Genomic DNA, 16,014 nt, shown 5'->3' on the forward strand with positions numbered 1-16,014 from the left:
GCTGTTTAAGGTACCAAACCTTAAATACAAACCTTAAATACAAACACTACAAAGTCACAAAAACTCAACAATTATTAAAAATGTATACAATATATATAACTAAATATTATATTATATAACATCTGTAAAAGAGAACTATTGTTCAAATCAAACTATTATTCATAAATAACATTTAACTGAACCATGGACAAAACTGTCAATGCCCAAATAGTATGTACTAAAAAATAAAAATGAAAATGAATCAATAAAATTATCAATAAAATTATGTTACATACTATCTTTTAAGACTGAGAATACTTAAAAGGCAGGCTATAGAACATGCTTCATTAAGGCCAGGTGAATGATATGATTCTAACCGAATTTGCCACTGAAGTTCTAATGCTAGTAGTTTTAGCGCAGTAGGACCACCTCTAATGTCAGTGTATGCCTGATCAATTGCTATAAATTTAAAATGATGTGTAGGGAAATCCAAAATGTGCTTAGCCAGTGCGTTAGTGGTTTTTGCTTTCCTGATAGCGTATTGGTGTTCATATATGCGTTCCCTAAGCTTCCGTTGTTTGATCTGCCTGTGCTTTTATGTGGGCAGGACTAAATGTAGATTAAGGGAATGGGTAAACGAGCAGGAATATCGTATAAAGAAAGGTAATTTAAATAATGTATTGCCAAAGCGCATTTATGAATTTCCATAGTATTATTTTAAATATACGGTTATTTATTGTGCTAACCCCAATGTTAGGGGGTGGACTTTGGACTCTTCAGTTGGAGAAGAAGGAATTGATTTGGCGGATCCTACTTAATGCTGACATTTGGCCAGGTATAAACAACAAGGCTTTGGTTCATGCATATTAAAACTAAAAGCTTTGGAATGATAAAAGGTCCCAGTTCTAAGGGTATGTGAGTTAGCAACGTTTTAAGAGGGGAAATTTAACATGTGTTTAATAATTTATTATTTTTACATATGTATACATTTTTTATTGTCTTTATGACACTTAAATTCAGAGTATTTATACATTTGTTAATAAAATAGTTATCTAAAATATTTGAGCGTTTGGAAAAACTGCTTTTAAATATATATTTTAAATAGTTTTTTAAGATCTTTAATAATTTTCAAATTTTTGTTTAAATGATTTTTAGTATTTTGGATAAGTTATTACTGTTTTAAGTGACTATTTTGGATTAAGAGCATTTTCATATCTGAAATGATGTAGGAGGTGGTTGTTGTCTGCAGGAACCAATTGAATGTCTAGCACGGGTATTTATATCCTAAGTTAACTGGAAGGGGTTGTCTGAAGAAGTTCATAGATTAATGGACGAAAGTGCTTATTGTTGATTTTAATGACAGTTATTGTTGAATTTATTTATATAATAAACATTTGCAGTTTATATATTTTGGTTTCTTTGGGCCATGGTTTGCTGGATTTATGGTTTTCTGGCTGTCAACACTGTTGTTTGTATTTGTGTAAGAGTAATTTGCGACATGCATATGTAATTAGTGCTGTTGCTCATCTCGCAAATGCGTAAACACCATGTAGGCTTCGCTGTAAGCCTACATGGAGTTTATTGAATCCCCAGATAAGTATATATTTTTAGATATTAAACTTATATAGTTAATTTGGACTTTTTATGACTTTTAATCAAATGATTCCTCTTGCCTTGCATTATGCTTTTAAAAATGTGCTAATGTATAGGGTAGAATGATGTTAAATGTATTTGTGGTCTTAAAAAATGGTTTATATACATTTTTTTGCTACAGAAATATTCCTGTGTATCCTGTGCACTGATTATGTATTTATGTACTTGTTTGTTTGTTTATTTTTTGTGGCAGTGATAATTGTTTCTATGTTATGTTGTTTGTGGTGTAAATAAAAAAAACAATATTAAGCGGCAACATAATATTAATTACCTGCAGTGTAATTAAGAATGTCAGACACATTTTTTCCAGACCATACTTTTATTTTTGATGATTTACAATAACGGTTTAAAGTTTAGATCTATGATCTTTTCACTGCCCTTAGATATTTAATAAGTACTTTCCATTTTAAATGTTAGATCCTGTTCCTTTGATAAGACCGTGCAAGAATATTCTTATAGTTTAAGGACTTTAGTGTTACTTTCATTTATCCAGAGGCCAGAATAACATGCAAACTGCTGCAGTTCCAATTTTCTAGACCTTGAAGAAGCTGTAGGGTTACTAAGCCACATGATACAATTATCTGTGTATTATGTATGCAAGAAAATTGATGCCAACAGTGTTCAAATTCCTTCTTATTTAAAATATTTCAAGGGCAAATGCTGTCAGAATATATAGAGAGCATGATAACGGGCACCGTTTTCTGATACCATTGGTAATATCACTAGGTTTCAAAACCGCTTTATTAGCTCAAAACAAAGATGAAGGATTTGCATGTAACAATTGTACTTTTCCTATAAAATTATTTGGAAATCTTCCAGAACTGCCATAAAAATTCTCCACCATCTTGCACTTTTTGAATGTTGACAAAGAAAGCAGCAGCTGATTTTTATTTTTTTTTTTTTGCATGCAACCAAGTTTTGTACATTCAACAGAACTCTGACCAAGTCTGTTCCTGCCATTCTACTTGAAACACCCTCTGATGACTAGTAATGAAGCCAGTCCACCACACATTTTAAATATATTTTGAGTCTAATTACAGCAGTGCTAATGGTCTATAGTTGTAGGTTTGTACCTGGTTTAATGAAATATTATAACCCTTACCATATTAGAATATTCTGAAAAAATGCCCTGCTGTTCCATGGCCTGAAATACTTGGTATACAATAGGTGTTAGGTCACTTTTTTAAGTTGCAATATGTTAATTTTATATACCAACAGGTATACATGAATATTTTTTTTTTCTGTCAAACTGATGCAACACTTTTTTGTGGCTAACAAGGCTATATAGAACAGGAGGAGGCAATCTGATTTATACCTCAAGCTTTATTTATGTGCCAAAGCAGTTTCAAATATTAGCTTCAATCTTTTGAAATATTCCTTATGATTAGTATTTTTATTAGTTAATTTCATATTAGAGAACCGTATATCACCATTATGTACACTCCAGTTATTGCTCCAGTTCTGTAGTATCACATTCTTTATCAAGTTGTAATTTTTGATGTATAACATTTAATGATATACATGTTATGTTCACACATTTAACAAACCCAGATGTCAACTTTGTTAACTTGCATTGATGCTGGCAAATGTTGTCAGATGATCTGCAGAGTTTCAAGTCATACACAAAGGGAAAAAGGATGGCATTTAGTAGTTTATCTTGGACTCAAGCTATTCCAGAGCAAGTCCTGTTCAGTAAATAACTTGTTTATTTATTCATTTATTTGTTTGTTTATTTGTTTATTTATTTCTTTGTTGTCTATGCTTGCTTCTTTATTCCTTTGGTTACTGAGTGGACTGGTGATCCATATAGACCATTTTATGAGGGAGAGTTAAAGGCTGATAGTTCAGAGTTTTACAAAGAGGCAGGGAGATTTGTACTGTAAGTTTAATTCCTTTTTAACTTTAGAATTTGGTCTAACCGGATGCAGAGATAGTTGAGGTATTTTGCTATTTCTATGGGTTCTTTGTTATTGTGGTATAGGTTCTGTTGTTATAGGATGGAGTATATTTTTGTTTGGTACCAGATATCACCAATTGTGTTTTATTGGCATTCAAGATTAGGTGGTTTTGTGCTAAAAAGGGTGACAGTGAGTTGAGATCATTCTCTAGGTCCTTTCTAATGTAGTGGTGTAATGTGCTGGTTTTGTAGATGACTGTCATTTGCATAGAATATGATATGATATCAGTTTAATGGACACTCAGTAGGGGATCATTAATGAAAAAAAGAAAATAGGAGAGGGACACAGATGGCTCCTTGTGGTATATCTTTAGATGGGGAGGCAGTAGTTAAGGAGATTTTGCATATTTTTACTTTAAATGCCTATAAGAAAGGAAATGTTTTAATCCGGAGAGGGTGTCATCACTAATTATTGCTCTTAGAGATTACAGATGTAGGTTATGGTCCATTAGGTCAAAGACTTTGGTTAGATCATAAAAACTGCTCTGGTGAAGAGGCTATTCCCTGTATCACATAGTGTGTCCTCTGCTTTAAGGTATAGGTTGCAGTCATCATCATGGCCAAAATCCATGTTGTTGGGGATCGAATGGTGTGTTTTCTGATGCAACCAGTCATTTTTATAAAGATGATTTTTTTCACAAACCTTCCCTAGAGCAGATAGTACTGATAGTGGCTTCAAGTCTTTACAGTTGGACAGTTTTGGAATGGGTCTGACTATGGCTACCATTCATTCATTTGCATTATATTTTTGAAGAAGCAGTTGTTGCACAAGTTTTTGAGAGGAAGATGCTATGACAGAAACCAAGATAATTGGCTGTCTGCTCCAGGGAGCAAATCAAATGGGAGATGAGTGATGTTACTGAAGCCAGCTTTGCATGAGTTATTTTACACTAGAAATGCATTGTACTAAGGCTGAACATTGAAGGGAAAAGAATGTCTTATGGAAGTTGTCTATCTATAGATAACCAACCTCACTTAGGATGGCATCCCTAAGAAGTGTGTCTTTTGGTTTTAAGCTTTCAGATCACAAGGTTCCGAAATAGTTTTTGGTTTTATTTATTTTGGAGGAAATGTGTTTTTTATCTTCATGTGGCTTTCTTGGCTATGGCTTAAACCTGTTTAAATTTGAGGAGATTATCTGGGCAGATATCTGCTTCCATTTAATCTATGATGCATCTCCTGCTTTGTATAGGTATCTGAATTCTGGGGTGAGCCATTGTTTTTATGAGTGTTCAAAAATCTACTCATTATGGGAAGTATTTGTTTTGTACAAGAAAGAGTTTATATGTTAGTGCAGTTGACAGAGTGCTGGGTTTGTTTTCTCAGAGAAAGAAAGTCCAGCTGCTTTTGGCTTATTCTTCTTTTAGGGCTGATATCTTTTTTAGTGTTTTAGGTCTAAATATAATGAAAGTTGGAGGTGGTTTGAAGCTATTGTTAATTAGTTTAAATATTGTGCTGTGATAGGCATTAAAGTTGGGGAGGGAACGTCCATTCTCTAAGGCAGCAGCGGGGATATTTGTCATGAGTAAGTCAAAGATGGACTTTTTTCCCATGGTATAGTTAGATCTAATGGGTTCTGCAGTGAGCACTTTTATTTCTAGGTTATCCGTAAAATTTTTAAATGAGCATCCTTCAAAGTTTAACTTGAGGTCTGCTAGGACTATGGTGTGTTTAATTTCTTTGGTAATTTGCAGGCTGTGCTCAATCAAGCTTCGACATGTGTTGGTGTTAGCTGTTATTTTCCCTAGTTTTTATTTTCTTGATGCTTCAACGGTCCAACTATGAATGCTGCTTTGAAACATTTATTTACTCAAAAAATGTCTTATTGAAGACTATGGATTAATAACAAAGAGATAATAACCATAAGTATGAACTTTGCATTAATAAATAAAAACAAATATTTCATTAACAATAAAAGACAATAGCATCAACTATTTACAAGGTGTCTACGTGTATAAGAACGATGTCAGTTATATTCATTTTATTAGTTATTGTTTCAGTTTATGAATTCCTAGTGATTATTTGTTGTTTGTTTATTTAACAGATTCTTGAATTTGATCCATGAATTAAGTGCAGGAGTAGTTCTGATGGTTCTTCCTTTAATTGATAGCATCTCTAATCGACAGGTTTCAGTTGCAATATTTAGAAATTCTTTCATTAAAGGTGTTGAGATGTTCTTCCAATTTTTTGTGAATATTTTCCTCGCAAAAGTCAGAAGACTCCAAAGAAGTGGATGGTCATTTTTCTTGGCACATGGTGGAATTGGCACATTGAAAAGGATTAAGGAATTGTTTAACATAAAGTTATCAGTGAATAATGCTTGCAAAAAATTAACATCCTTACATAATGGTTTAATTACATTACAATCATAACATATGTGCTGCCAATCACCTCTAAGTGCCAAACATCACCTCCAATATTTAGTTTTCTTATTAAACAAGTTTAACCTTGTGTGGAGTAATGAAAGTTTTATGCAGTAATATCCAAGAGAATAATTTCCATTTCAAAGACATTCCCTAGGATTCAGTAAAGTTCTCTGCAAGAATAAACTATTCTTGCACAGAATGGATCATGTCTGTGCAGCACAGCAGCACACCTTGCATATTCATGAAGGTGTGCTACTGTAACACCTACATGGACATGATCCATGAACAAGTGCAGGGGGCATGTTACAGCAGTGTCCACAAATGTAACATGCCCCTTCACTCAGAAAGTGCCATTCCAGCACTTTTAAAAGCAAAAACATAGTTGTCTATGGATATACTGCACAATTGTGCAGTATATCCGCAGAATGCATGCCACAGACATGCATCTGGAGCATGTCACCCCGGGCCTCTTCTGAAAATAGGTTTCCCATCCTAGTCAGACTTACCCAGTCAATAAATGTTAAATGAAGAAATAAAATAACAATAAAAATGCAACACTGACATGCCTGAGTTCCCATACACCTCACAAAATACATGCTAACACAAAACCCGTTATCCCATGCACTTTTAAAGTGCTAAAGTTGTCCTTAATGTTGTGCCCTTGTTCCCCCATTATGGCAGGCATACTCCTAAAGTATGAAAAAGTTAAATTTCATTTAAATCCTTAAAATCTTTTTTTTTATTAAACCAATAAAGTGTAACCATAGCTGAGTGGGTGTGCCCATGGCACAGCTATGAATAGCAGAGTTCAAACATCAAAAGAAGCTAAATAGAAATATACAGTCAAAGTGGTGAAAATGGAACAGCATAGTGGTTAGAGCATTTGCCTAGCATGTAATCAGTCATGGTTCAAACCCCCCAGCAGTCCATACATTTTCATAAGTGAAACACAATTAAAATGTATTTTTTATAAATAGGTAGTGAATATTATGTATATGTTAACCAGGGTAGTGTAGCAGCTCCAAATGTGAGGTATCAGTGAAATTTAAAGTTAAAACAAGAATTAGCATAACTAAATGGATTTGCGCACTGGTAAGCAGGGCTAAGCATCTACCCCTTTAAGGAATAGTTATCTTAGCTAAGCAGGTTTCCCGGTGCTTAGCTTAGCTCAGCAGTTTCCAAACTGTCCAATCACAGTAAAGCATGGGAAATTAGCCCTATTTAAACCTCACAAGTGGAAATACAGCTCATAACCAGTTGTAGCTACTCACTGTAGGCACTATGGCTGGTGTAGATGAAGGTGTGCACTTTCAGGTGCAGCACTGGGACATTCAGGAGTCCAGGGTCATGGTTGGACTCCTCATTAAAGACCATGAAGTGTAACTGCTGCAGAACCAGTACCAGGGCTCCCAATACAAAGCGGAGGCCTGGGACCATCTTTCCTGAGATCTTACCACTGCCACTGGCATCCCTTGGACTGGTGAGCAGATCCGGCACCACTTTGCAGACTTGAAGCGGAGGGAGCGGGACCTTTTGAACCAGTGGGTCCAAGATACCTGGGCGGGGAATGCACCAGCCGTGTGTAAGTATTAGTCAAAATAAGTGTTCTCCAATGTCCAGCCTGTGTATGTGATGGATAGGTATGCATAAATGTTTTTTCTTATCTCCTGTACGGCTGCAGATGAGAGGGCTGTGAACTTGGAAGTTCACTCCAGCAGGCTGCTAAGGTTGCATCGTGGGGCTGGTGAGTAACAATCTAGCTGGTATTATGTAGGGAAAATAAATAAAAAGTAGTAAAATGTCACCTTGCAATATTTAAAAATGGGTATGGCTTTTAATGACTGAAGAAGCCAGTAGGAGAGTAATAATGACATACAGGTTATGTATTAATAAATGTGTAAGTACTTGTCAATAAAGGTGAAAACCCCAGATTGGCTGTGTTTACTCTGGTATTGTATGACTTGAAATGTTTAATGCACCAAGATCTGATATCAGAATAGTAATGTTGTATTAACCACTGTTTTCCACACAGTGCTATGTCAAAAGTTATGCATATGAATGTATATATAAGAATGTTGTAATCGCAAGATCAGATTGTACAACCAAGAGAGAATTAGACAGAAGACATTCAAGAAAAAAACAGAATTTTTTCAACATCTCGTTCTGATGAAATACAAGCTTGTTGTATTTTCAGCAGAAATAACCACGGTTTGAATCCTGGGAGTGATAGTAAGCTGTATGCATAATTTCAAGTAGGATTTTGTGAATATGTGTAGAAACAGTCAGGTAGTGTCAACATAAATTCCCTCAACAGGTCTTCCAGGTAAGAGAAGGTATAAAGTAACTATAAGAAGGTTGTAGTTATACTGTGTCCAACACCTGCAGTCCAACCCAAGGCTGTAAATGACAGCAAGATAAGTACATACACTTAGTGGTGTCCCCCAAGAAATGTTCAAAAGTGTCATGCTGTCACAGCTACCAGTCCCTGATACCAACAATCAGAATGATCGATAGAAATCTAGGCAGAGTATAGCAGTAACACACACACACAAACACACACACACAAACACACACACACACACACACACTCACACACACACACACACACACACACACACACACACACACACACACACACACAAAAAATGCACAGTATTAGTGTACATATGTAACCCTGACTATGTGACTATGGGTAGAAACAGTCAGGTAGCATTAACAAGCATTCCCTCCACAGGTCTTCCAGGTAAGAGAAAGTATAAAGTAGCTATAAGAAGGCTGCAATTATACACTGTTTACAAACATACCACTGCCCAACCCAAAACCATAGGTTGTTGTAATAATACCTGTAGAGTAATGATCAGAGCAATGATCATTAAAGCTGTGACCACTGCAAGAATCTACATTTGTTAATTGACATCTATCTCTGTCCTCCACATTATCATCACCAATAATCTAAACACATAAATGAATGGGTATTTTTTCCGGTTTACCTTCATATCGTCGATCCCAATATGGGTGAAACCGCTTCCGCGAATACCGAAGTGCAAACATCTCCAACGTCAAATTCCACATAACCAAACGGCAAAGCCTCGCCCCCTTTTTGACCCATGGTAGCACTGGTATGGAGGTGTGGCATGGCCAGAAATGTCAAAATTCGACATTATTTCGACATTTGAAAAGTTTCGCGGTTTTTGGTTTTGCGGAAATGGTTCGATTAAGTGGCCGGTCGATCATGTGTGATCGACAATATGAAGGTAAACCATGTTTTCCACCAAACCTACTGTTGGAACATGTGTCCTACTGTTCTACAAATGTTGAAATGTATTCCAATTAATGCTTCCTGTTCAAATATTATCATTGGTGGCCTGTTGCTATCAATGCAACCTGCATGCCGGTGTAATGCCCACTGTGGTTCCATATATGCATGTGTTCTGTTTGCTATGCAAATGTTCCAAATCTGTTGTTTTGGGTTAATGGGAATACTCATGCATGCTGTTATAACTAATCCTGGGATGTATTTGCCATTACTAACCAACATCCCACTCTCACCTTAAAAAAAGTGCAATCTCTTCTCAAACAAAAATGTCGCCCCATACATAACTGTCCATTTTGCACATGTGTCCACTGGACACATGTAATCTGGTCTAATTGGCTTCACAACACATTATTGTTGTCCTCACCCCTCTCTCAGGGGTTTGAGTTTCCAAATTTACCCCCAAATTCAGTAGATATGCACAGCTGTTGCTGTAGAAGAAATAGACAGCTATGGATCTTCCCTACACCCATCATGCATATCCCTAGCTATCTTTCATATTGTTTTCCCTCTTCGTGCCCCCTTTTTCACCACTTTCCTATCACCCCTTTTTTCTTTTCTTTTAAAGAAATTAGCACGGGGTAAGTGGGAGTAAGCAGTAGTAAGTAGGACTAAGCCTGCGGTGCTAAGCGATGCCTACACAGATTGAGCACATTTAAGGCTAACTGTCTGTCAGCATAATTAACCAGAAGTTAGCATTGTTTACCACCACGCAAACCTGCTTACAACTGCTTAAAAGTGCCTTCTGTATCCAACAGCCTTTGTTCTTCCCAGCAACAAAATAATCAGCCTTTGCAAGACTTGAACCCAGGACCCAGGACCCTGCACACAGCAATTTATCACTAAGCCACTTGAGCTGTAGATATTTCTAATGTTTTTTCAAACATATCATGCAGCAGAGTCATTCAACAGTAGGGAAAAGGTTTGTTAACATTAGTGATGTTTTGTACATAAATATAAATGTATATGTGTATGGAAATGCATACATATATATATATATATATATATATATATATATATATATATATACAGAGAGAGAGAGAGATAGAGAGAGAGAGAGAGAGACAGACAGACAGAAAGAGAGAGAGAGAAAAGTAAATCTATACATACATATATATATAAATATCTCAGTGTGTACATAAAACAAATTTAATCAATATCAATATATATAACTGTATACATATATCTGAACATATATATATATATATATATATGTGTGTGTGTGTGTGTGTGTGTGTGTGTGTGTGTGTGTGTGTGTGTGTGTGTGTGTGTGTGTGTTATATATATATATATATATATATATATATATATATATATATATACACATATATATATATACATATATATACACACACATATATGTATATGCATATATATATATATATATATATATATATATATATATATATGTGTGTGTGTGTGTGTGTGTGTGTGTGTGTGTGTGTATGTGTGTGTATGTAGTGCAGTCGGACATCCGATCCATACTCTGTACCTCTTACTGCAACAAATCTGCCCAAAGGCTGTCTAAATGGGGGTGAAGGGGCCCAAACTAGGGACCTCTTTTAATTATTGCCCTTATCCCTTCCTCCCCAGCAGAACTGTTCTGCATTGCAACAAAATAACATGGTCTGCCAATTCTTGAACCCACGGCTATGTAAACTGCAATCAAAGCAATGCACCATTACACCATCTGAGCCCTTTAAAATAGTGATGACATTTCCAACATATCAGTTAGTACAGTCATTCAACAGTAGGGAAAGGAGTCTGTAGAATCAGTCAGGTTCTCTATATATACAAGTACATATGTATGTAGATGTATATGTGAACAAATCTATACATAATCCATATATATATATATATATATATAGAGAGAGAGAGAGAGAAAGATATACATCCACATTTATATCTGCATATGTGCATACACACATATATATATATATAGTAAGGTAAATATATATATATATATATATATATATATATATATATATATATATATATATATATATACATATACAGAAATATACAGAAATATATGCCACTACAAAGACATGCAATCTGAGGGTCGTGCTGCTGCACAATAGAAGTCTAAATCTGAAAATGCACTCACTGGAGGGATTACTTAAAATGGGGAACAATGACATTGTGCTGTAAGAGAGACCTGGTTAAAGGCAGCAGGGAGCACCCCTGCACTACCAGCCTATAACTCATTCCACAGCTTTTGGCTGCGGAACATGGACTGAAGCACCAAATGAGGTTATATTTCCATATTAATTAAGGATGCACACATGTCCAGAGTGGTAGGACAACATTATGCATTACAGATCCTGCAGGTGGGGCTAACATTGGGTAAGACAGTGGTTCAGGTTGTAGCCTGCTATAGGTCCACAAACATGTCCCAAGACTCACACTCCATGTCCCTAAACACCCTGGAAAATATTAGTGTCCAGCCTAACACTGTCATACTGGTTGACTTCAACTACTCCACCATTAACTGGGAAAGCTACTCATGTACCGATGCACATGCCCATCACATCAACCTGGTCCTTGCTTACATGGGCGACTGCTGCTCTACACCAATAGTCAACTTCTTCCTTGTTATATCTTAACACAAATTAATCACCTTTGGAAATTCACAGCACCCCCTCCACAGGTAACCACCAGGAAAAGCCTGTCCAAAGCTAACTATGGCCTCATAACAACAGAGGTGGCTAACTTCACGGCAGCCATACAAATGGAGACTAGTTGCATGACTGCTGAATCAAACAACAATGCACTATGAACACATACACAAATGCATGGATACCACCATACCCAATAGAACCAGGACCCTCACCTCCAAAAAAAAAGAAAGCCAATCTGTTGGTCCCCGGCCACAAAAAAACAATATGAAATAAGGTGAAGTCCCAAGACTGGAAAAAACTCTTATCAGTCTCAATTAAAAGTTGAGATCCTTCATCAAATACTACAAAGTTAGCTGTAAAAACAGAATTGGAGCACATAGTAAAGACAACCACAAGGCCTCATACAGTTATGTAAAGAATCTCCATGGCAATACCAAGATTTGTTCTGAGCTACTAGACAATGGTACCTCCTAGACTGAACCAACAAATATTGCCAATATACTGGCTGACATATTGAATGCAAATTTTACCCCTCGCTCCCCCCTCAAAGGACTAATCACAATACCAGGCCCCCAATATTACTGCTGCACAGGTTAAAACACCACTGTCTAAGGCCAAGACTACAGCTTCTATGGGGCCTGACAATATCCCCGGCTGTTTTCTACATGAACTACAGAGTGACCTGGCACCTCACTTGTGTGCCCTGTTCAAGCACAGCCTCACCTCAGGCTTTGTCCCTACTTCAATGTGCACTGCTACAGTCACCCCTCTCCACAAATGAGGTGTGACTACAGATCCTGGGAAATACCGCCCCAACAGCCTGACAAGTCTGTTATTCAAACTTGCAGAATGCATCATCATGCACCTAATAAACAGGGATATGGGAATCTGCAGACTCAGGATCCCACACAGTTTACTTTTGTGAAGGGTAGATCATACCTACTCAGTTAGCCTGGTCATCTTCTTGGCAGCAGTCACCTGAGCTGTGGATGAAGGCAAGGTGGCACATACAGTCTATCTTGATCTGGCGAAAGCCTTTGATAACATTCCCCACTCAGGAATAATGTAAAAACTCACTATGCTAGGCTTCAACCCCTATATCACTAGGTGGATTGCAAACTGGGTCACAGATAGAACTCACAGTGTGGAAATAGCTGACTCCAAGTCAGGCTGCTGAGCAGTCATAAGTGGAGTCCCACAGGGTTCTGTCCTGGGTCCTCTCATGTATGGTATCATCTTCTCTGAAGTCCATGCCAAAATGAAGGGGATCTGGCTGACAAAGTCTGGAGACAATTGCAAGTTGGGAGCTATTATTAACTACCCAAGTAATGTTGGCATCCTACTGAAAGGCCTCACTGAGACCAATGACTGGTGTCATAGCCATGGCCTTAAGCTCAATGTCAGAAAATGGCTTGTCATCCCCTTTGTGGAAAACCCTGTTCCCATGATTTACCACATTGATGGTAGTCCCCTGAACAAAGAAGGCGTTATAAGAGATCTGGGTACACAGGTTGGCAGCAATGTCTCTTGACCACCACATTGCCACTGTGGTCACAAAGTCCTTCTATGTGGCACATCTCAGAATTAACACATTAGCATCCAGGAAAGTCATTGTCCCCCGTACTCTTCTTGAAAGTGTGACACTGTTTGTTTCAGCATACATATTCTGATGGATGTGAGGTAGGTAAACGAAATGTATGTCCTTATTTTCTGACAACAATCATATCATTCCAGTGATTTGCAAGAAAAATGATAATAATCTGTAAAACAGACCATAAATATGAGCAATAAACCTGGACATCCTGAAACAATTCAGCCAGTTGATAGGTATGCTCAGAACCCGATTCTGCAATGAATCTGGGCCAAGGCTGACAAAGTGGTGGGTGGAAGCCATGAAAATGGGGATGTATCTGAAGTATTGACCTAGATAAGCTAACACAGTTGCTGCAGTAACACCCTCCTGTGTGCTCTAACATATATTTACTGAAATAGCACAAGAATTTGAATTAGGACATCTGCTATGGGTAATTACACACAAATATATCAGGCACTACGGGGATGTAACAGCAGTGATAAACATACATCAGTGTGAAAGTGCATACCCACAACCAACATCACCACAGTCACATACCGGTAAGTCAAGTGAACAGTAGAGTTTACAGACTGTGTGAACAAATACATCATTGTTTGCCACTCACACGCTAGCCCTACATATACAGTCCAAATTCTTAGTGTAGTTTGAATCCTGACCTTGGTACAGGACATATCTCAGTCTGTTTGTACAAGCACATAGAGCCAATAGATCAGCAGAAACTGGAGCAGCATATACAGTCAGATAAAGAAGGAGCCATAACACTTACATCCACCCCCTCCATACACAGCCCAAATAACTTTTACACATGACATGTGTACACAATCCTGACAGTTTGTCAACAATGGCCAGACATACACAGGCCTCTCACATGTACAGTTCACCTCAGAATATACAGGCTCAGGACTCATATCTATGTCCTCTTCCCTGACATGTCTGTGGGTCTGCTACATCACTGGAATGGTAGCAGGAATGAAGTCAAGAAATAATGATGATAAATATGTCTGCACCTCATTGACATCTGGACAAAGCCTGACTTCATTTGGGGACAGAGGCACAAACACAGGGGTAGACTGGACATACTGCTGTCATACATTGAGACAGCTGCAGATGTTACTGTGTTTGTTGTAACATCCTTTATGAGGAATATGATGTTGGTAATACCAATAGATGTGAGTATTTACTAACTGCATTCCCCAGAGTCCACAACTGATTTACCAAGGAGAACAACTGTCTGGGGAACAGAAAAAAACATAAAAGGCATACATGTGATCAGTCTGTGAACAGAGTGCCAGTGGAGAGGTATGTCAGAGACATATCACTGTCAGTCATGAAGTCACTCACTAAATGCATGTCCACACAAACCCTGTCAATCTATCAATCCACCATGTGTATAACAGCACTGATGACATAGAATCTGTTCACAAATCTGGGGATATGTCTCCCATGTTGGTTTGCTGTCTCCACGTGTCCTGTCCTGTGACGTATTGCCACCTACTGTATTTGAATCTGTAGGCCACCACCTCTGTAATGTCCCTCACACAGGCAAGGAAAAGTGGTAAGGCCCACATTAAGGGCTGTCCCATATGTCTCAACTAGCAGCAGTGTCCAGGCCAACAGCACAATACAATGTGGGCACCTACATAGTGGTATGGCCTTAGGAATTCCTGACATCTGCACATCAGAGGACAGACAGAAAGTAGATAGCCAACAGATTATGCATTAGGAAGAATGTTTTGAAAGATAGACGTCTGAAACTGAAAGGTATGCCATTACTACATGACAGCAGTTCTCAATGACATGTCCAAAAAACATAGTGGTCTACAGTTAATATCAACATATCAGATCAATATCCAATAGGAAATACATAAAAGCATACAGCTTAAACAACAAGAACAAGACAGTCAGTACTCAGAGTCCCAGCTTTGCATGCAAGGGTGCATGGTTCTAGCACTACAATCTGCAATCTGCTCTTACTTTGAAAAGCACTGTTAAAAGTACTAATGTAATTATACAATATGTGTTAAACAATTTTTGTTGACCAGTGCACTGTAGCTGGTGTAACATGCAAGGGTGACTGAATATAACCTGAGATACTACCCATGTATGAAACAAATACAAAGAGAAAAGATGGTGGTACTACCCATGTATACCCAGGTGTCCCATACAGTATAGTCACACCCCTTGCTACCGTAATAACAGCACATCGAATCCTGTTATGTACAGGAAATTAAATGCACTTATTAAAGATGCCATTACCCTGCTATTTTACCAGACTGGAATGTGATCACTGGTTACCAGGTCTGAGCTATGCTTAGCAGGTTTCAGCATTGCTTAAATGTAAATGCTAAGCAGATTTGCACAGTGGTAAGTGAAGCCTACATGGTGAAAGCACCTATTCATTTAACTGTACATTAGCACCAGTTACCATCATGCAAAACCATGCAAACACACTTAAAGCAGCTCAAAACTGCTTTAATCACTCTTTATCCAACAGTCCTTGTTCTGCCTAGCAACAAATAAACAACCCTTGC

Source organism: Protopterus annectens, chromosome 6.part0 (assembly GCF_019279795.1).
Source record: "Protopterus annectens isolate FY-2018-M chromosome 6.part0, PAN1.0, whole genome shotgun sequence".
NCBI lineage: Eukaryota > Metazoa > Chordata > Ceratodontiformes > Protopteridae > Protopterus > Protopterus annectens.